The sequence below is a fragment of the Balaenoptera borealis genome, assembly GCF_965194805.1.
Source record: "Balaenoptera borealis genome assembly, chromosome: 10".
Taxonomy (NCBI): Eukaryota; Metazoa; Chordata; class Mammalia; order Artiodactyla; family Balaenopteridae; genus Balaenoptera; species Balaenoptera borealis.
The window spans coordinates 5,444,578-5,466,326 of NC_138874.1; the positions used below are offsets into that span (position 1 = coordinate 5,444,578).

Below are 21,749 nucleotides of genomic sequence, written 5' to 3' on the forward strand. Positions count from 1 at the left end.
TTTTAGCAGATATTTACATTACAAATATTTTCTCCCAGTTTCTGCCTTGACCTTTAATCTTCTTAATCATGTCTTTGAAATATAAAAGTTTTTAATTTTGACAGAGTCTAATTTATCTATTTATCTTTGGTTGCTTGTGCTTTAGGTGTCATATCTAAGAAACCATTGTTTAATCCAAAGTCATGATGATTTATACCTGTTTGCTTCTAAGAGCTATATAAATATAGCTCTTACATTGAAGTTTTAGATGTATTTTCAGTTAATTTTGATACGTGGTGTGAGGTAGGATCTAACTCCATTCTCTTGCATGTAAATGTTCAGTTGTCTCAATACTATTTGTTAAAAAGATGATTCTTTCCTCCATTGAGTTGTCTTGGCAACCTTTTCAAAATCAATTGCTAATAAATGTGAAGGTTTATTTTTGGGCTCTCAATTCTATTTCGTTGATCTCTCTGCATATCCTTATGCTAGTAACACAGTCTTGTTTATTGTAGCTTGGTGGTAAGTTTTGAAACCAGAAAGTGTAAGTCCTCCAACTCTGTTCTTCTTTTTTAAGGTTCTTTTAGCTATGCTGGTTTCCTTGAATTTGCATGTGAATTTTTGGGTCAGCTTGTGAATTTCTTCACAGAATACACCTGGGATTTTGGTAAGGATTGCTTTGAATCTATAGATTTACTTGGGGAGTATTGCCATCTTAACAATATTACGTCTTCCCGTCATGAACATGGGATGACTTTCCATTTATTTAAGTCTTCTTTAATTTCTTCCAATTATGTTTATAAGTTTCAGTGTATAAGTCTTTGTTAAATTTATTCATAAATATTTTATTATTTTTGATGCAATTGTAAATGGAATTTGTTATGGGTTGAATTATATCCCCTCAAAATCCATATGTTGAAGGCCTAACCCCCCAGTAGCTCAGAATGTGACCTTATTTGGAGGTAGGGTATTTACAGAGGTAATCAAGTTAAACTGAAGTCTTTAGGGTGGGCCCCAATCCAGTATGTCTGTGTCCTTATAAGAAGGGGAAATTTGGACATAGGCATGCACACAGAGAGGATGCCATGTGACGATTGGAGCTATGCTGTGACAAGCCTAGAAACTACCAGAAGCTAGGAGAGAGGCCTGGAAGAGACCCTTCCCTCACAGCCCTCAGAAGAAACCAAACTTGCCAACACCTTTGTCTTAGACTTCTAGCCTCCAGAACTGTGAGACAAAAAAATTTCCATTTAAGCCACCTGTTTTGTGGCATGTTGTTATGCCAGCTCTAGCAAACTAACACAGAATTGTTTTCTTTTTTTATTTTTTTTATAAATTTATTTATTTTATTATTTATTTTGGGCCACATTGGGTCTTCGTTGCTGCACGCAGGCTTTCTCTAGTTGCAGTGGGTGGGGGCTATTCTTCATTGTGGTGCGCAGGCTTCTCATTGCGGTGGCTTCTCTTGTTGCGGAGCACGGGCTCTAGGCTTGCGGGCTTCAGTAGTTGTGGCACATGGGCTCAGTAGTTGTGGCTCACGGGCTTAGTCGCTCCATGGCATGTGGGACCTTCCTGGACCAGGGCTCGAACCCGTGTCCTCTGCATTGGCAGGCGGATTCTTAACCACTGCGCCACCAGGGAAGCCCCCAGAACTGTTTTCTTAATTCTATTTTCAGATATATCAGACTTCTGATATATAAAGATACGAGTGATTGTTTACTGATCTTGTATACCCTGCAACCTTGATGAACTCGTTTATTAGCTCTAACAGCTGTGTGCATGTATGTTCATGTGTGTGTGTGTGTGTGTATTCCTTCAAAGTTTTCTACGTCCTAGAGTGTGTTATCTGCAAATAGAGACAGTTTTACTTCTTCCTTTCCAATCTGGATGCCTTCAAATTTGTCACTGAATATTTTTCTGGCTTCCTATTCAGTCATATCTCTCTGTGGATATTAATTATACTTTTTCTAAAGTCTTCTCTCTTTACTCAATTAACTCTAAGTCCTTGAATGTTGATTTCCACGGGATGCATTGGTTTCCTTTTTTTTTTTAATTTAAAAATTAAAAATAAATTTTTGGTTTCATTGGGTCTTTGTTGCTGCACGTGGGCTTTCTCTAATTGCGGAGAGCGGAGGCTACTCTTTGTTGCGGTGCGCGGGGTTCTCTTTGCAGTGGCTTCTCTTGCTGCAGAGCACAGGCTCTAGCCACGTGGGCTTCAGTAGTTGTGACACTCAGACTCAGTAGTTGTGGCTCGCGGGCTCTAGAGCGCAGGCTCAGTAGTTGTGGCACATGGGCTTATTTGCTCGTGGCATGTGGGATCTTCCCGGACCAGGGCTCGAACCCGTGTCCCCTGCATTGGCAGGTGGATTCTTAACCACTGCGCCACCAGGGAAGTCCCTGGTTTCCTCTTTTGTGGTGTTTGTTTTCCTTTGGGGTGTGTTAACTCACAGGAACACATGACTGCGCATCCTTGCCTTGCCATTTCCTTTTTACCCCTGTATGAAGGTTCTAGTTCTTCCTACAGCCTCTTGCCCAAGGAACACGAGTGGAAGGGACAAGCCTTGTGGTCAGTCATGAGTCCCAGTGATGGAGGTTTCTAGACCGGGGCTACTTGGCCTCCTGGGAATTGCCCCAGGCTCTGTCTGTCCTCTGAAGCCCAAGTGCCCACACCTACTGCCCCTGTCCTGGAGCAAGTGAAGGAGGACACCTCACCCGCTACTTACTGCCCCCAGTGTCCCAAATCTTCACCCCTCAGGAGCCCAGGCCCCCTCTGCTCTGTGTCTCTTTCCTCTCAGAACCTCCAACACAACCCACCTTTCACAGTGGTCCTCTTCTGATGTGTTTTTTAAAAAATTTTTATTGGATTACAGTTGATTTACAATGTTGTGTTAGTTTCAGGTGTACAGCAAAGTGAATCAGTTATACATGTACATATATCCACTCTTTTTTAGATTCTTTTCCCATATAGGCCATTACAGAGTATTGAGTAGAGTTCCCTGTGCTGTACAGTAGGTCCTTATTAGTTATCTATTTTATATATAGTAGTGTGTATATGTCAATCCCAATCTTCTAATTTATCCCCCCCTTACCACCCCCCATAACCGTAAGTTTATTTTCTACATCTGTAACTCTGTTTCTGTTTTGTAGATAAGTTCATTTGTAGCCTTCTTTTAGATTCCACATATAAGTGATATCATATGATATTTGTCTTTCTCTGTCTGACTTACTTCATTCGGTATGACGGTCTCTAGGTCCATCCACTGATGTGGTTTTTTAACAAAGATATTTTTTTATTCCATAAATTTGTGGCCACAAGGGACTAAAAGACTGACCTCATAGGTTTCATCCTCTCATCTGTAAAATTGGTGTACTATTCCTTTCTCAAAATGTCATCTTGTAAATGAACATGGGGCAAATTACAGACAGCACCTGTGCATTAAAGTGCATTTACATGTCCAAGACTGTCCCCATTGCCTCACTGCAAGCGAGTTTGGAAAGTGCCTGCACCACACTGGCTTGTCTGTAGCCCCCAGACCCTGACAAGTGGGTGGCCGGAGTGTATGGCAACTCAGGGGAGCAGGAAAGGCCAAGCACTATCCCACCCTGGCTCCAACCCCTTGAAATCTCTAGAAATTCCTTACTGGCAGTGCCCACGTGACGGATGCCCAAGCCCATGATGGCGGCCATTTGACTGACGCTCCCCCGCAGCGGCAAGGCTTAGGGCTGCATCTGTGAACGTGCACTATTCCCACACATGCCCCCTACACCTGGCTCATGTGTGTGCGCCAGCAGACACGCACACACAGCACACATGCACGCACACGTGCTCACACACACAGGCACACGCTGTCCTCTTCAGGAGTCAGTTTTATTCTTTCTTTCCCCATGTTTATAGCTGTTTATTCTTTTTTTGTTTTCGTGCTGCGAGGCATGCGGGATCTTAGTTCCCCAACCAGGGATCGAACCTGTGTCCCCTGCAATGGAAGCGCAGGGTCCCAACCACTGGACCGCCAGGGAAGCCCCCTATCTCTGTTTATTCTCTATCTTTTCCTGTCCCTTTCCCTCTCTTTCTCAAGGAATCTTCTCTTCCTCCATCTGTCTGTCTCCCTTTCTGTTCTCTCTGCCTCAGTTTTGGTTTTCCGTGTTTTGTTTTGTTTTTACCAGACATCAGCTGTGCTACACGCGGAGCAGGGGTGGTCAATTCAACGCCAGTCACAACGGCCCCCGAGCATAGGAGGCAAGGCTGAAGCTGCCCTGCTGCCCTGACTGAGGAGGGCTGGTTGTGGTGTGAAAATCAGGACCAGGGACCCGCTGCAGTGGGTCCATGGAGCACAGACCCTGCTGCCCTGGCATGAGGCCCAGGGCGTCTCCCAGAGCACCTCATCTCTCAGCCCTCATCTGCTGGGCAGGGCTTCGTGGGCCACCCCTACAGGGACAGCTGTGGGTCCAGTCCTGAGGTCACCAGAGGAGGCCCCGCTGGTCCAACCTGGAAGAATGGCTGGGGGCCTGGCTGTGAGCAACTCAAGCCCAGGTAAGCGGCTGCGTGAGGGGCGGGGGTGGGCCTGTTGCTGGGGGGGTCTGGGCTCTGCCCAGTCCCTCCCATTTTCTCGGAGCAAGCCCCCCAGCCCCTCAGCTCAGTCTCCTCCTCTGTACGACAGCTGCGTGTTTTCCCTGTGGGATGTGAGCATTAGGGTACCTGAGTGGCCATCTTACCCAGCTGAGAAAACACAAGTTCTTCCCTGAATTTCCCACTTCTATGCCTGTTTTCTCCATCCATTCATTCACTCATTCATTCGTTCAGCCTGCCATGTGCTGGACATGGCTCAGTGCTTTGGGGGTGCAGAAACATGATCAAGCCCTGGCCCTTTGAAAACCCTTTGTTTCCTCTTCCACGCATCCCCCCTCTGCTTCTCTTCTTTAGCTTATGGGCCCCCCAACCCGGAGCCCATTGTCTGCTTCCTTGAAGCTGGCACATAAAAGCAGATAAATCAGAAGAATGGAGAAAATTTTCTATCCGGTTATGATCTGTTTAGATTAAAGACAAATATTGTTCACAGAAACACCCACGTAGGAACTTTTTATCTACATTAGAGCTTTTTATCCAAATGAGAAATGAGTCATTTAATCTGTGAGGAGGGGCAGAAGTTGGATTTTGACAAACACATCAACCTTCAGAAAGACAAGAGTACTCAACTCTCTCTCCCTCAATTAGCAGAACACGACACTTCCGCGTGTGGCTCCCCGTTTTCTAGTGGAGAGCGGAGTGGGGAAGGGGGAAGGGGGAAGACGAAGGGGCATCCACAGACCACCGGTGCTCTGACTGGTGCCAGGTCAGGAGGCTGGGAGGTGAGGGAAGTAGAGGTGCGGCCCACAGGGCTCCATGTCTTTCCTCTTCAAGGACCAGCCACACGCTCTTCCCGGGGGCACCCAACACACCACTGGGGCAGGGCACCAGCTACACTTCCTGAGAAATACTGTTGGCCTCCAGGCATTTATCACTCTCAAAATGTTTGCATTATTCAAAACCCAGTCTTGGAGAGCTTGCCCCGATGGACTAGTTAAGCAGGCTTTGGGAGGTGTGTGTGTGTGTGTGTGTGTGTGTGTGTGTGCACTGTCAACCTCTGTTGATCAGTGCCACTGTGGGGAACTTTTCTGGTGTCTTCCACATGTTACCTCTTCTTTTATCTGGAGAGGGAGCCTCAGTTTACTCACTTGACTGATGTAGAAACTGCTGCTTGTGGGTACCAAGTCCAAACAGCCAGTATGTGGCAGAGCTGGAACAGAAATCAGCTGTGACCACCTTCAAGCCCTCTGGGGCCACAGCTCTCTCCACGTCTAGTGCAGGTGCACCTACTGGCTTCCCTCACCTGTCAGTTTGGGACACAGCCCCTCCCTCCAAACTCCCATGCTCTGTGGGTTCAAGCAATCTCCTTTCTGAGAAGCACCTTGGGCTTCCAAAGAAGAGAATCATGTGGCCAGGGGGCCCCCATGCTGATCTTCAGCAGCATAAGAGTGAAGGAAAGGGAAGTGACCAGGAAGTGGTCACGGGGAAGATCCCAGCCTCCACCCCCAGGACAGCAGATCCACCACGGTGCAGAGGCTGCTCAACCTTCACGACCCCTGGCGGGAGACCTGCTGCCGGTGACTCAGTGTCCAGGAGGAACAGGCTCAGTTCACAGGTCCCCCACATGCAGCTCAGAAGGAAGTCATGCCTATTGAACCTGTACCCTGGACCAGACACCTTTTAGTGGAATTTCTTCCTGGGCAGTGTGCGAGAGAGACATGATTGTCATGTCTCTCATTGAACAGGCAAATAGTGGAGGCTGGGAGGTTAACACTGTATGACTATTTGTGCATTAAGGCTGGCCTTCCTGTTGGACTCTTGGCTTCAGGAGCAGAGACCTTGTAAGCCCAGCACAGAGCAATGCCATTTGTTGTCTGACCCCCAAATCTAAATGGCCTCTGACTACCTAGAGAAGGAAGGTTATAGGGCTTGGCTGTGGTGTGTCCTTTACCCCAGAATCCTTGCCCCAGGAGTCCTCTGCCCTTGGAGTCATACTCTACAGAACAGGGACACTGGTTGGAGGCAGATCTGAGTGACAGTCCTGGCCACAGTTACTGGCCATGATTTAGCCTCTCTGAGTCTCAGTTTCTTGTCTGCAGAATGGGAGAAGCAGCAATACCCACCCACAGCGTTGCTGTGACGATCAGAAGAGAGGACATAGGTAAAGAGATTAGTGTTTGCGGGACATAGGAAGTGGTCAGTAGAAGATAGCTCCTCGGAAGGCAAAGAAGGAACAGTGTTGTGCCACTCAGTGATCTGGGAATGGCGCTCTGCCCCGACCCAGCAGCCACGTTGGAACCTGCATCAGGAACATGGGGCAGCCTCATCCCACTGAGACCTTCTCCCGCTTGCAGTGTCTCCTACTGCTCCCAGGATTTCTCCATGTAAAGGGGGATCTATAAAGGCGTATCCTTTCCCACATCGAGGGCCTTTGGAAAGCTCAGCATCCCAGGTCAACAGCATGAGCACACAAACTAGAGAGAAAGTGTGCTCTGAGCCGGGAGGGAGCCATGAGGCCAGTCTGTGTTGGTCAGGCAGAGCTTGCCATTTTGGGGGACACATCGCATATCTCTCTCCAGGGAAGTTGTCCAGTCCCCAGGCTTCTCGTGGCATCCACTTGTGCCAAATGTTTGGCCTCCCAGCCCCTAAGTGAGTCAGTGCCCCCTACTTTAGAAGGTGTAACTAGATGACTCTGGCTGTGATGACAAGAAGGGGGATGTCAACTGCTTGTGGCATTTGCAGGGCACCTGAGCACACCCCTACCCTCAGTCTGACCCTTTCCGGTATCTGTAAGGAGGCCCTTCTTTCCCAGACTTGACATCCAGGAATTCTACTAAGTGCCGATTCAGGCGCTGTCCGTGGTGCTGACCAACATCACACCTCCTTATGGCCAGGTGCCAAGGATCCCTACCACAGCGAGTGGGCTTTAAAATTTTTTTTTTAAATAAATAAATTTATTTATTTATTTATTTATGGCTGCGTTGGGTCTTCGTTGCTGCACGCGGGCTTTCTCTAGTTGCAGTGAGCGGGGGCTACTCTTCGTAGCGGTGCGCAGGCTTCTCATTGCGGTGGCTTCTCTTGTTGCGGAGCACGGGCTCTAGGCACGCAGGCTCAGTAGTTGTGGCTCGCGGGCTTAGTTGCTCCGCGGCATGTGGGATCTTCCCGGACCAGGGCTCGAACCCGTGTCCCTTGCATTGGCAGGCGGATTCTTAACCACTGCACCACCAGGGAAGTCCGGGCTTTTAAATATTTGTATACAGCTGCATTTGGCTTCAGAGTTGCAAGTTTCCAAGGCTTCATGCTACCTGAAGCCTAACACCTCCTGGCTTCTCAGACTCAAAAGGTGCTGAGGCCCCGTTTAGCCTCAGGAGTAGCACGGCACGCACAGCCTGCTGCTTGTAGAGCAGGGACCAACAGGTCACAGGGTCTAGAGCAGAAGCAGCTGCAGTGGACGTACTTCCCCATCAGAGGCAGAAGCTCTCCAGGGCAGAGAGATACCAGTCTTGGCCATCGTCCTAAATATGTGTTTATTTGATGTTGTACGCTTTCCCTCTTCATGTAGTTTTAAAAAATCCCCATTCTTTTGTGAAATGAGAGAAATTGGACATCTTTAAGGAGACAAATTGAATCCCAGCCTTGGATACAGATGGGACTGGACTCGCCACCATTGCCTGGGGCAGGGTCCTTCTGGCTCTGCCATAGAACTTCCTGGCTCAGGATGAGGACTGAACCTCAGAAGCCCCCATGCCCTCTCACAAGGATACACCTGGCTCAGTCCTACTTATATCATCCATAAATGTGTGACCAGGACTCAGGCCATGTTTCTAGCATAGATACACACAGAGCTGCTTGGATGAAGTGGGAATAGGGGATTCTGGGGTCTCATACCCAGCCTCTTTCCCACTCACCAGGGACCCACAGAATTCATACTGAAAACCATGACCCTAAATAGAGCCTTGTAAACAGTGGCCTTTGAATGGGTCCGGGTGGGGTGAACAGAAAATTTCAGCATAGGGGCATCTGAAGGACCCAGCCTTCCTCTACCTTCCAGCTTCTCCTGGCCCTGCTAATTTGGTAAAGTATGTACTGTGGAATATCTTAAGGTATGAGCTCTTAGCCCAGATGAGAGAGAGAAAGAATGTCTCAGTTCAGAGAACTTGCCCATAATCATGCTCTAGAGGCAAGAAAAATGTTTAGCTTTTGTACTTGATAGAATAGACTTCCGGATAAGATGGCTACATTTGTATGCAGCTCTAACTTCTTTCCAAATTTCCATTGAAATGACCATCAACAGACTATAGAAATAGGAAGAGCATGCGTAAATGCTAAAAGGTGGAGAAGTGTGGCATTGCCAAATCATAAATTCAGATGTTCAAGATACTCCAGGAAAAAATGGGACAAGACCAAATAGAAATAAGGACCAAAGCAACCCCTGGTAGAGAACCAGGAACATCACCCATGGATATCCAGGGATTAGAGGCAAGGGCAGCTGAGGACACATATAGGTTTCATCCTCCCCCTGAGAAGGGACTAGAACCTTGGATCATAGCAAAGGTGTAGCATAAGGTTGCACTTGATTTGTGTCCAATAAAAAGGATGACTGCACTAAGCAAAGAATGGGGATATTGCCCCAACTGTAGTTGCCATTACAAATATGGTTAAAGCAGTCTCTCTGATCAGGGTCAGAGATATCTGGATTTTCATCTAACCCTCAATAGCTGAGTGACCTTGGGAAAGTTACTTCGTTATCTCTGCTTCATTTTCTTCCATCAGTGAGGGTTATCTTAGAATCAACTTCATAGAGCTGTGAGAATTAAATACAATAATCTATATTATAGACTCAGCAAAGGGATGGTACTTAGTAGGTAAATATTACTTCCTGAATTGGTTCCAGTGTTAGGTGAGCAAGATGATTCATTTATATCTATTTATTTAAAAATAGAGAAGTCCAGCTTTACTAATAGCTAATGTGAAGGCTGAGTCTGGCACCTGCCTTGACCAAATGTCAGGTGGATTTTGGTCATGTCTGGTAAAGGCCACGTGCTAGGGCAGAGCAGGAACTCCCACTGCAGAAGGTGGACAGTAGTTCCCCCACATGTTTCCTACTTTCAGAATTTTGCACCTGTTGTAGTTTCCATGCACCCGATACAAATACATGTAGACTATATTTTCTTAAGTAGTTGAAACTTTGCTTGTACTGTCTTTGTCTGGTCCTGCTGTTAGGGTAATACTAGCCTCATAGAATGATTTAGGAAGCCATCCCTCTACTTCTATCTTCTGGAAGAGATTGTAGAAGATTGGTATACTTTCTTTCTTAAGTGTTTGGTAGAACTCATCAGTGAACCCATACGGGCCTGGTGTTTTCTGTTTTGTTAGGGTATAAATTATCGATTCAAGTTCTTTAATAGATGTGGGCCTATTCAGATTGTCTATTTCTTCTCAGGTGATTTTTGGCAGATTGTGTCTTTCAAGGAATTGGTTCATTTCATCTAGGTTATCAAATTTGTGGGCATAGAGTTGTTCATAATCTTCGTTTTTTTATTTTTTTATAAGTTTATTTTTATTTATTTATTTTTGGCTGCATTGGGTCTTCGTTGCTGCACACAGGCTTTCTCTAGTTGCGGTGAGCGGGGGCTACTCTTCATTGCAGTGTGCAGGCTTCTCATTGAGGTGGCTTCTCTTGTTGTGGATCATGGGCTCTAGGCGTGCGGGCTTCAGTAGTTGCGGCGCATGGGCTTCAGTAGTTGTGGCACGCGGGCTCAGTAGTTGTGGCTTGTGGGCTCTAGAGTGCAGGCTCAGTAGTTGTGGCACACGGGCTTAGTTGCTCTACGGCATGTAGGATCTTCTTGGACCAGGGATTGAACCCGTGTCCCCTGAATTGGCAGGCAGATTCTTAACCACTGCGCCACCAGGGAAGCCCATAATCTTCCTTTATTATCCTTTTAATGTCCATGGGATCTGTAGTGATGTCCCTCTTTCATTTCTGATATTAGTAATTTGTATCCTTTCTTAGTCTGGCTAGAGACTTACTGATTTTATTGATATTTTCAAAGAACTAGCTTTTGGGTTCATTGATTTTCTCTGTTGATTTCCTGTTTTCAGTTTCATTGATTTCTGTTCTAATTTTTAAATTATTTTTCTTCTGCTTACTTTGGATTTAACTTTTGCTTCTTTTTCTAGTTTCCCAAGGGGGAAGCTTAGATGGTTAGTTTTAGGTCTTTCTTCTTTTCAAATATAGGTATTCAATGCTATAAAATTCCTTTTAAGCATTGCTTTTGTTGCATTCCACAGATTTTGATTAGTTGTATTTTCATTTCATTTAGTTAAAAATACTTCTTAATTTATTTTGAGATTTCTTCTTTGAACCATGTCTCACTTAGAAGTGTGTTGTTTAATCTCCAAGTATTTTGGGATTTCCTAGCTATTTTTCTATCATTTATTTCTAGTTTAATTCCATTGTGATCTGAGAGCAGATATTATATTTTATATTTTAAAAAATTTGTTAATATGTGTTTTATGGCCAAGAATGTGGTCTATCTTGGTAAATGTTCCACGTGAGTTTAAGAATGTATATTTTGCTGTTGTTGAATGAAGTAGTTGATAGATGTCAATTATACCCAGATAATCGATGGTGCTGTTGAGTTCACTATATCCTTACTGATTTTCTGTCTGCTGGGTTTGTCCATTTCTGACAGAGGAGAGTTTATGTCTCCAACTATAATAGTGGATTCATCTATTTCTCCTTACAGTTTTATCAATTTTTGCATCACGTACTTTGATGCTCTGTTGTTAGGTCCATACATGTTAAGGTTTATTATGTGTTCCTGGAGAACTGACCCTTTTATCATCATGTAATCCCCCTCTTTATCACTGATAATTTTCCTTGCTCTGAAGTTGGTTCTCTCTGACATTAATACAGCTACCTTGCTTTCTTTTGACAAGTGTTAGCACAGTGTATCTTTCTTCATCCTATTACTTTTAATCTATACAGGTCTCTATTTAAAGTGGGTTTATGTAGACAACATATAGTTGGGGTCTTGTTTTTTGATCCACACTGACAATCTCTATTTTTAAATTGGTATATTTAGATAACTGACATTTAAAGTGATTATTGATATAATTGGATTAATATCTACCATATTTGTTACTTTTTTCTATTTGTTGCTCTTGTTTTTTGTTTCTATTTTTGTCTTTTTACACTTTTTTCTGCCTTTTGTAGTTTTTTTTAAAGGTTTTAAATTTTTTATTTTTATACACTTTTAAAAGGTTACATTCTATTTACAGTTATTGCAAATATTGGCTATATTCCCCATGTTGTACAATACATCCTTAAGACTATCTTATACCCAATAGTTTGTACCTCCCACTCCCCCATCCCTATATTGCCCCTCCCCCCTCCCCTTGCCCCACTGGTAACCACTAGTTTGTTCTCTATATCTGTGAGTCTGTTTCTTTTTTGTTATCTTCACTAGTTTGCTGTATTTTTTAGATTCCACAGATAAGTGATATCCTACAGTATTTGTCTTCCTCTGTGTGACTTATTTCACTTAGCATAAAGGCCTCAAAGTCCATACATGTTGCTGCAAATGGAAAAATTTCATTCTTTTTTATGGCTGAGTAATATTCAATTGTGTGTGTGTATATATATATATACCACAACTTCATTTATCTGTTGATGGACACTCAGGTTGTTTCCATGTCTTGACAATTGTAAATAATGCTGCTGTGAACATTGAGGTTCATGCATCTTTTTTTTTTAAAACATCTTTTTTGGAGTATAATTGCTTTATAGTGTTGTGTTACTTTCTGCTGTATAACAAACTGAATCAGCTATATGCATACATATATCCCCATATCCCCATATTCGCTCCCTCTTGCGTCTCCCTCCCACTCCCCTTATCCCACCCCTCTAGGTGGTCGCAAAGCACTGAACTGATCTCCCTGTGCCATGCAGCTGCTTCCCACTAGCTATCTATTTTACATTTGGTAGTGTATATATGTGAATGCCACTCTCTCACTTCGTCCCAGCTTACCCTTCCCCCTCCCCGTGTCCTCAAGTCTATTCTCTACATCTGCATCTTTATTCCTGTCCTGCCCCTAGGTTCATGAGAACGATTTTTTTTTTTAGGCTCCATATATATGTGTTAGCATATGGTATTTGTTTTTCTCTTTCTGACTTACTTCACTCTGTATGACAGACTCTAGGTCCATCCACCTCACTACAAATAACTCAATTTCATTTCTTTTTATGGCTGAGTAATATTCCATTGTATATATGTGCCACATCTTTATCCATTCATCTGTTGAGGGACACTTAGGTTGCTTCCATGTCCTGGCTATTGTAAATAGAGCTGCAATGAACATTGTGGTACATGACTCTTTTTGAATTATGTTTTTCTCAGGGTATATGCCCAGTAGTGGGATTGCTGGGTGGTATGGTAGTTCTATTTTTAGTTTTTTAAGGAACCTCCCCTCATTGTAGTTTTGATTTGCATTTCTCTAATGATTAGTGATGTTGAGCATCTTTTCATGTGTCTGTAGGCCATCTGTATATCTTCTTTGGAGAAATGTCAGTTTAGGTCTTCTGCCCATTTTTGGATTGGGTTGCTTGTTTTTTTGATATTGAGCTGCATGAGTTGCTTGGGTATTTTGGAGATTAATCCTCTGTCAGTTGTTTCGTTTGCAAATATTTTCTCCCATTCTGAGGGTTGTCTTTTCCTCTTTTTATGGTTTCCTTTGCTGTGCAAAAGCTTTTAAGTTTCATTAGGTCCCATTTGTTTATTTTTGTTTTTATTTCCATTTCTCTAGGAGGTGGGTCAAAAAGGATCTTGCTGTGATTTAGGTCATAGAGTGTTCTGCCTATGTTTTCCTCTGAGAGTTTTATAGTGTCTGGCCTTACATTTAGGTCTTTAATCCATCTTGAGTTTATTTTTGTGTATGGTGTTAGGGAGTGTTCTAATTTCATTCTTTTACATGTAGCTGTCCAGTTTTCCCAGCACCACTTATTGAAGAGGTTGTCTTTTCTCCATTGTATGTTGTAGTTTTAATTGAGCATTTCATGATTCCATTTTCTCTCCTTGTTTAACATATTTGTTGTACTATTTTTTAACTTTTTTTTGTACTAGAATTTTTACTATACGTTTACAACTAATCCAAAATCACTTTCAAGTAACACTATGGGGCTTCCCTGGTGGCGCAGTGGTTAAGAGCCTGCCTGCCAATGCAAGGGACGCGGGTTCGAGCCCTGGTCTGGGAAGATCCCACGTGCCGCGGAGCAACTAAGCCTGTGAGCCACAACTACTGAGCCTTGCTCCAGAGCTCACGAGCCACAACTACTGAGCCCGAGTGCCACAACTACTGAAGCCCCAGCACCTAGAGCCCGTGCTCCACAACAAGAGAAGCCACTGCAATGAGAAGCCTGCACACCACAATGAAGAAAATCCCCCACTCGCCACAACTAGAGAAAGCCCATGCACAGCAGCAAAGACACAATGCAACCAAAAATAAAAAAAATATAAGTAAAATAAATAAATTAAAAGAAAAGTAACACTATGGATTCATGAGTAGTGAAAGTACCTTATAATAATAAAATACTTCTAATTCCTCCCCCCATCCCTTGTATCATTACTGTCATTAATTTCACTTATATATAAGTATATATATGCATATATATGTAATTATTTTGAACAGTTATCTGTTAGATCAATTAAGAATAAGAAACTAGGGGCTTCCCTGGTGGCACAGTGGTTGAGAATCTGCCTGCCAATGCAGGGGACGTGGGTTCGAGCCCTGGTCTGGGAAGATCCCACATGCCGCGGAGCAACTCGGCCCGTGAGCCACAATTACTGAGCCTGCGCGTCTGGAGCCTGTGCTCGGCAACGAGAGGCCACGATAGTGAGAGGCCCGCGCACCGCGATGAAGAGTGGCCCCCACACCGTGATGAAGAGTGGCCCCCGCTTGCCACAGCTAGAGAAAGCCCTCGCACAGAAACGAAGACCCAACAAAGCCATACATACATACATACATAAAAAGAATGTAAGCAGACAAGAATAACATTAAAAAAAAAAAAAAAAGAATAAGAAACTAAAAGTTTTTATTTTACCTTCACTTATTCATTTCCCAGTGTTTTTCCTTTCTTTATAGATCAGACTTTCTGACCTATATCATTTTCCTTCTCTCTGAAGAATTTCTTTTAACATTTCTTGCAAGCCCGGTCTACTGGAAAGAAATTCTCTCAATTTTTGTTTGTCTGAGAAAGTCTTTTTCCTCCTTCTCTTTTGAAGGAGATTTTCACAGGGTACAGAGTCTAGGTTAGTTCTAGACACTTTAAATATTTCCCTCCATTCTCATCTTGCTTGCATGGTTTCTGAGGAGAAGTCAAATGTTGGTCTTATGTTTGCTTCTCTATAGGTAAGTTTTTTTTTTTTTTTCCTTCTGGCTTCTCTCAAGATTTTTTCTTCATCTTTAATTTTCTGAAGTTGGAACATGATATGCCTAATTATAGGTTGTTATTATTGTTGTTTTGGTGTTTATCCTCCTTAGTGTTCTCTGAGCTTCCCAGATCTGTGGTTTAGTGTCTGACATTAATTTAGGGGAAATTATCAGTCATTATTCCTTCAAATATTGCTTCTGTTTTTTTTTTCTCTCTTTTTTCTTCTGATAATCTCATTATACATATGTTACACTTTTTGTAGTTGTCCCACAGTTATTGGATGTTCTGGTCTGTGTTTTGTTTTGTTTTTTTCTCTTTGATTTTCAGTTTTGGAAGTTTCTATTGTCATGCTGTCAAGCTCAGAGATTTTTTTCCTCAGCCATGTTCTCTCGACTAATGAGCCCATAAAAGGCACTCTTCATTTTTGTTATAGTGTTTGTGATCTCTAGCATTTCTTTTTGATTCTTTCTTAGAATTTCTCTCTATCTGCTTCCATTACTGATGTGTTCTTGCATGTTGTCTACCTTTTCCATTAGAGCACTTACTTAGCATGTTAATTATACTTGTTTTAAATTTCCAGTCTGATAATTCCAACATCCCTACCATATCTGACTCTTGTTCTGATACTTGTTCAGTCTCTTCAAACCATGTCTTTTGCCTTTTAGTATGCCTTGTAATTTTTTGTTGAAATCTGCAGATGATGTACTGAGTGAAAGGAACTCTGATAAACAGGCCTTTAGTAATGTGGTGGTAAGGTGTGGGGGAAGGGGAAGCATTCTATAGTCTTATGATTAGATCTCAGGCTTTTGATGAACCTGTACCTTGGTCCTTGGTCTGTGAACTTCACAAGTACTTCTCAGTTGTCTTCCCCCCTTAGGTGGGACAGGATGGCTAGAAGGGACTGGAGTTGAGTATTTCCCTTTCCCTGGGTAGGTTAGGCTCTGATAAAATCCCAGTAGGTTTTGGTAAAACAGTTTTTCATGAGGGCAGGCATTGTCAAGAAGAACAGAATGTGCTGGTATATTTCAAAATGGCTCCTTTCCCACTTTCTCTGCCAGAAGCTTGAGGGGATTTCTCTGTGATAGTCACTGTGAGGACTTGGTAGAGCTCTTGGAGGTAAAACCCACAAAGGTGTGGGGTCCCCCTGATGACTAGGTCCCCCTGGAGTTTTTAACTCTCAGACTTGTCCATGTTGGGCCTCCAGAAATTAATCAGTTACAGTTTACGTTGCCCTGGCACTGGTTTCTGCTCCATTGCCTTGTGATTCTCCACATCTGCCTGTCTATCTCTCCAATTTGGGGAATAGCAGTTTGTCCTGTGATTTCACTTCTCTGAAGAATCTAAGAAGAGGTGGTGATTTTTCAGCTTGTTCAGTTTTTTGCTTGTTAGGACAGAGTGGCAACTTCTAAACTCCTTACATGTTGGACTAGAATACCAAATAGTTGAATCTTAATGTGCTCTGTGAGGAGACAGAGAACAACCATGAAAGTCCTCTGTATCATAGAGAGGTGTGCTGGTTACCACATGCAAATCACTAAAAGGAGTTACTAGAATTCATGATGTTACACCTTTTTCTTAGACAAAAAGACAAGTGTTCTAAATTGTTAACATTAATGACTCTGTCCTAAAGGTGATGGAAAATGAACGTTACCTCTCAAGGAAGGGAGAGACCTGGTCAGATTTGAGTGTTTGAAAGATCACTCTGGCTGCATCAGGCAAAATAGGTCTCAGGCAACTTCAGCAAGAATGTTTTTTTTAAAAAAGACTCAGTCCCATAAGACTGCCCTCACTTCAGACACCGGTCACAAATGTCAGGTCTCCAGGTTACCCACACTACTGTCTAACTTGGATTCCCATGACCCTCCCAAGTTTCAGTTCATAGAACTCAGGAAAAGAGTTTACTTACACTTATTGGTTTATTATAGAGGCTATAGCTCAGGAACACCCAAATAGAAGAGACAGGTAGGGCATGAAAGGAGGGCATGACTTCTCCAGGCTCACCACCCTCCCAGTACCTCAATGTGTTCACCAACCTGGAAAACTCTCTGAATTACATTGTGTAGGGGTTTTTATGGAGGTTTAATCATGTCAGCATGATCGATTATTAAATCAATCTTCAGTTCCTCCACCTTCTGGAGCTTGGGGAATGGGGCTGAAAGTTCCAGGATTTGAATCAAGGTTTGGTTTTTCTGGTGACTAGTCCCCATCCTGAAGCTAAGGCATTTGCCAAGAGTCATCTTATTAGAAGAAAAGACACTCCTCTCACACAGGAAATTCCAAGACATTTAGGAGCTCCATGTCAGGAACTGGGAACAAAGACCAAATAGGTATTTCTTATGCCACAGAGGTTCAGGCAGATTGGAAGGAGACCATTAATTCTTTTAAGAAGCGTGGCTCTGAATGGGAAAAGAAGGCAGGATGGAATCTACAAGGCATGGGTGTTCCAGGTAGTTTTTGAAAATGAGAAAGGTTAGATGTTTAAATGGAGGACATTAAAGAGAGAGAAGAGAGAGGGTATATTTAAATGCACAATATTGAAGAGGAGGTGTGTGGAATGGCATCCAGGGCAGGGGAGGAGAGAATGACCTGTGAGAGAAAAGGGATGGTGTCCTCCATTATGACAGGAGGGAAGGATGCAGACAAATGTGTAAATTTGGGGATAAGAGTTGAGACAGTTCCTGATGATGGTTTTGAATTACCCTATGAAGTAAAAGAGGGAGGGTCACCATCTGACAGGGGGAGAAAGAGAGGGCAGCCTGGGGTTTGGTAAAGGCCCAGAGGATTTGAAATTCTTGGGAATGCTTGGGGAATTTAGAGAGGAGTAGAGTGAAAAACTCAAACCATGAAAAAAGAAAGCCATACAAGGATATACAATGGAGAAAAGGCAGTCTCTTCAATAAGTGGTGCTGGGAAAACTGGACAGCTACACTACATGTAAAAGAATGAAATTAGAACACTCCCTAACACCATACACAAAAATAAACTCAAAATGGGTTAGAGACCTAAATGTAAGACCAGACACTGTAAAACTCTTAGAGGAAAACATTGGAAGAACACTCTTTGACATAAATCACAGCAAGATCTTTTTTGATCCACCTCCTTGAGTAATGGAAATAAAAACAAAAATAAACAAATGGGACCTAATGAAACTTAAAATCTTTTGCACAGCAAAGGAAACTACAAACAAGACGAAAAAACAACCCTCAGAATGGGAGAAAATATTTGCAAACGAAATCAACAGACAAAAGATGAATCTCCAAAATATATAAACAGCTCATGCAGCTCAGTAGTAAAAAAACAAACAACCCAATCCAAAAATGGGCAGGAAACCTAAATAGACATTTCTCCAAAGAAGACATGATGGCCAAGAAGCAAATGAAAATCTGCTCAACATCACTAATTATTAGAGAAATGCAAATCAAAACTACAATGAGGTATCACCTCACACCAGTTAGAATGGGCATCATCAGAAAATCTACAAACAACAAATGCTGGAGAGGGTGTCAAGAAAAGGGAACCCTCTTGCACTGTTGGTGGGAATGTAAATTGATACAGCCACTATGGAGAACAGTATGGAGGTTCCTTAAAAATCTAAAAATAGAATTAACATATGACCTAGCAATCCCACTACTGGGCATATACCCAGAGAAAACCATAATTCAAAGAGACACATGCACCCCAATGTTCATTGCAGCACTATTTACAAAAGCCAGGATATGGAAGCAACCTAAATGTCCATCGACAGACAAGTGGATAAAGAAGATGTAGTATATATATACGATGGAATATTACTCAGCCATAAAAAGGAATGAAATTGAGTCATTTGTAGAGATGTGAATGGATCTAGAGACTGTCATACAGAGTGAAGTAAGTCAGAAAGAGAAAAACAAATATCATATATTAATGCATGTATGTGGAACCAAGAAAAATGGCACAGTTGAACCGTTTGCAGGGCAGAAATTGAGACACAGATGTAGAGAACAAACGTATGGACACCAGGGGGGAAAAGTGGCGGGGGTGGTGGTGTGATGAATTGGGAGATTGGGATTGATATGTATACACTGATGTGTATAAAATGGATAACTAATAAGAACCTGCTGTATACAAAAATAAGGTATAATTCAAAAAAAAAATAAAAGAAAGCCATAAATGGAACTCTATTATACAGATTAAGACATCAAAAGATAACACAAGGACTTCCCTGGTGGTGCAGTGGTTAAGAATCTGCCTGCTGGACTTCCCTGGTGGCGCAGTGGTTAAGAATCTGCCTGCCAATGCAGGGGACACGGGTTCGAGCCCTGGTCCAGGAAGATCCCACATGCCGCAGAGCAACTAAGCCCACGTGCCACAACTACTGAGCCTGCACTCTAGAGCCCGTGAGCCACAACTACTGAGCCTGTGTGCCACAACTACTGAAGCCCGCACGCCTAGAGTCCGGGCTCCGCAACAAGAGAAGCCACCGCAATGAGAAACCTGCGCACCGCAATGAAGAGTAGCCCCCGCTCGCCGCAACTAGAGAAAGCCCTCATGCAGCAACAAAGACCCAACGCAGCCAAAAATAAATAAATAAATAAATAATAATTAAAAAAAAAAAAAAGAATCCGCCTGCCAATGCAGGGGACACGGGTTCGAGTCCTCGCCCGGGAAGATTCCACATGCCCCGGAGCAACTAAGACCGTGCTCCACAACTACTGAAGCCCTCGTGCCTAGAGCCCGTGCTCCGCAACAAGAGAAGCCGCTGCAATGAGAAACCCATGCACCGCAACGAAGCGTAGCCCCCACTCACCGCAACTAGAGAAAGCCCAAGTGCAGCAACGAAGACCCAATGAAGCCAAAAATAAATAATAAATAAATAGATAAATTTATACATTAAAAAAAAACACAAAGGGGGTAATAATACAAGCTACGACAATCTTGGGAGAAGATTGTCCAAACAGTTGGACATTCACCAATTTGTAACACATTTAACTCTCATTGCACCAATATCTAGAGTATACAGAAAGCTTCTATATCAATTAGAAAAAAGAATAATCAATAGAAAACTGAGCAAAAATGTTGAACAGGCATTTTACTAAAGAGTAAACTCAAATTACTAATAGACAGATGAAAAGATGTTTGATATTATTCGTCATCAGGAAAATAAAAATTAAATCTACAATGAGACAATACTATACAAAAAACAGATTGGCAGAAATTGAGAATTCAACACTTAGAAAGTATTGGCAAGGATTACATATTAGTTTCCAAATCCTGCTGGAATAAATTACCACAATCTCAGTGGCTTAAAACAACACAGTTTCTGGAGGTCAGTCTCATTGGGATAAATTCAAGATGTTGGCAGGACTAGTTCCGTCCGGAGGCTGTAGGAGAGAATCTGTTTTCCAGACTTTTACAGCTTCTACAGGCTGTCTGTCAATACTTTCCTTGGCTTGTAGTCCTGAAACTGTACACCTCAGGTTGGGACTTGAACCCACAGCCTGGGGCACGAACCCAGCCAAAACCCAGATTGGAACTTGAACTCATGGTCTTTTCATCAGAATCATTCACCTGGTGTCAGGACTTACTGAGGCTCAGGTTCTTTGTGTCTCAGCATAGAAGGAATTCAGCGAGAAGCAAAGCAATAGGCAAGAAGTAGATTTATTAATATACTTGTGAGGGATACAAGTGGGCAGGCAAGGGGGCTCTGCCCCGAGAATTAAGTGGGCTACATTTTTTTGTTATACGGCAGGTTCTTATTAGTCATCCATTTTATACATATTAGTGTATATATGTCAATCCCAATCTCCCAATTCATCCCACCACCATCACCCCTCACCTGCTACATTTTTATAATCAAAAGAAAGTGGGGAGGAGGAAAAGACCACCTTCTTCCTCATTCTTTGAGTAGACGTCAGGCTTACATCACTAGCTGCTCCTTCGCATTGGGCAGGAGAGTGTTTGACCCTATAAGGTCAAAATAGGACTGTCGTGGCGCTTATTCAAATCAGCAGGAGGGTGGTAACATATACTAAAAAAAAAAATTTTTTTAGAGTGGCTTTTTATTTATTTATTTTTTGGCCACTCTGTATGGCTTGCCGGATCTTAGTTCCCTGACCGGAGATTGAACCCGCATCTTCGGCAGTGAAAGTGCTGAGTCATAACTACTGGACCGCCAGGGAATTCCTTATACTAAAATACTTTAAGTCATCTCAGGTTTCAGTATAATGAGGGTCTCCTGCTTTGGAATGTCACCTTTCCCTTATATTCGTGTCCTTGGTTCTAAGGATCATTATCTTGCTGGACTTGACCAGCAGGATGAAGGCCTCATTTTTTCACTTAATGGCCTGGGGCATATCTCGTGCTTTTATTGATGGCTTTATAGTTAAGCAAGGCTGCTTTGTTCCATGATGTTCCGATAGCTTTCTCGAGCAATCATTAAATTACAGTGGTCTCCCAAAATTCCCTAAGTTTCCCTCTCTATCTATAATCCCCTAGTGGGATTTCTAAAACTACTTGTGTAACTATCCTACTCTGTCCCTATCAGTCCCTTCTTCCATCTTCAAAGCCAGCAATGTAGCATCTTCAAATCTCTCTCACTCCTTCTGACCTCTGCTTTTCTCATCATGAAACAGGAGGGAAGGGGGCAGGGCACAACCTTTCAAAGAATGACATAGCCATAGGACATGACAAAAACTAGTTAGAACCGACTAGGTCCAAGATGGCAGAATATCTGACTTCCAGTGGACCTTGAGCCTAATCATATGCCCATTGTAATACATTAGCATAAGCTAAGTG

The 21,749-nt window shown here is 43.0% G+C and overlaps 1 protein-coding gene across 5 annotated transcripts in view; it reads left to right on the top strand.

Annotated features, from left to right (window-relative positions):
- The window catches only part of RASGEF1A (RasGEF domain family member 1A), a 254,860-nt gene that overhangs the window by 135,364 nt on the left and 97,747 nt on the right, over positions 1–21,749 (top strand). For 4 of the 5 annotated variants that reach the window (XM_082407468.1, XM_082407470.1, XM_082407469.1 and 1 more), the window contains one exon: positions 4,144–4,510. The gene's annotated coding sequence lies outside the window, so the exon portion shown is untranslated. Of the gene's footprint in view, positions 1–627; positions 647–4,143; positions 4,511–21,749 lie in introns of those variants that run through there. The other variant, XM_082407473.1, reaches the window with a different exon arrangement.